A 1,346-nucleotide genomic window follows, 5' to 3' on the forward strand; every position below is an offset into this window, starting at 1 on the left:
GATATCTACCTGGGGAAAAAAATGAAGCAACTCCCTTATCTCACTCCATGCACAAGAATAAACTCAAGATGGATCACAGACCTCAAGGTAAACCCCAAACGATTAGGACCATCAATGAGGGAATTAGGACAAACCTGAGAACTTTGGCACAGGGAATACATAGGCTATCAGAAATAGGGAAGGACACAAATACAGATAAGTCACAAATTGACAAGTGAGATATACTGAGGACAAAACACCTGTATACATCGAAAGAATTCAACGAGAGTAATAAGAGAGCCCATGGGCCGGGAAAACATCTTTAGCAATGACACATCAGCCTTATTACTAAAATCTACAATCCTCTGCTAGGTTCTAAAAAGAAAAAAACTAATTGCCTACTGAGGAGGTGGGCAAAGGACCTGAACAGAAGTTTCACAAGGACAGAAATCCGAACGGCCAATAAACATATGAGGAAATGTTCACAATCATTATCCATAAGAGAAATACATATTAAAACACCAACTAACACCCTTAAAGATAGCCCAATTCAAGAAGTCATAAAGCAACAAGTGTTGGAGGGGCTGTGGAGAGATAGGAACTCTCATCCACTGCTGGTGGACCAGTAGATAAGTACAGCCACTAAGGAAATCGATTTGGCGATATCTCGAACAGATGGAAATTGAACTACCATATGACCCCCATACTGAGCATATACCCAGAAGAGGCAAGAAACAAACCACGGCCAATGTTCATCACAGCACAGTTCAACAACAACTCAAATTCCCATCAACATACAATGGATTAAAAAACTGTGGTACATACATACAATGGAGTACGAAGCATCCCTAAAAAGCAGTGATGAATGCATGAAGCACATCGCCACATGGGAAGAACTGGAGGAAATTATGCTAAGCGAAGTAAACCAAGCACAAAGGACAAGTACAACATGAGTCGGCTGAGATAAGCTTAAAAAAAGGTGGGGGTAGGGGGTAGGGACAAAGCTACTGTATACAAACATTCCTTGGGTGAGGTCCAGGTAGTATGGGAGGGGCCAGACCAAATCCAGGGATACATATGGCAGCCAACTAAAAAGGAGGGAGGTGGGAGGAAAAAAATAAAAGAAATGGGTAGTGGGGGAACAGGGCACTAACCCATCCAAGGGGAGGGTATTGTTTATATCTCCACAGGGAAAGAGGGACCAGACTTCAACCTGGTGCCTCCAAGATGTGAATAGAACATACTGGCATGGAGTAGGGAACCAGTGGAGAGGTCTGAGGGGTCAATGCCAATCCCAACTACGTGGACAGCTGCCCCTTCCCCCAGAAGAATTTACTTCAGAGGACAGCACTGAAGCTACAGCTCAG

Source organism: Echinops telfairi, unplaced genomic scaffold (genome assembly GCF_000313985.2).
Source record: "Echinops telfairi isolate 266 unplaced genomic scaffold, ASM31398v2 ScPeMD7_18;HRSCAF=68, whole genome shotgun sequence".
Lineage (NCBI taxonomy): Eukaryota > Metazoa > Chordata > Mammalia > Afrosoricida > Tenrecidae > Echinops > Echinops telfairi.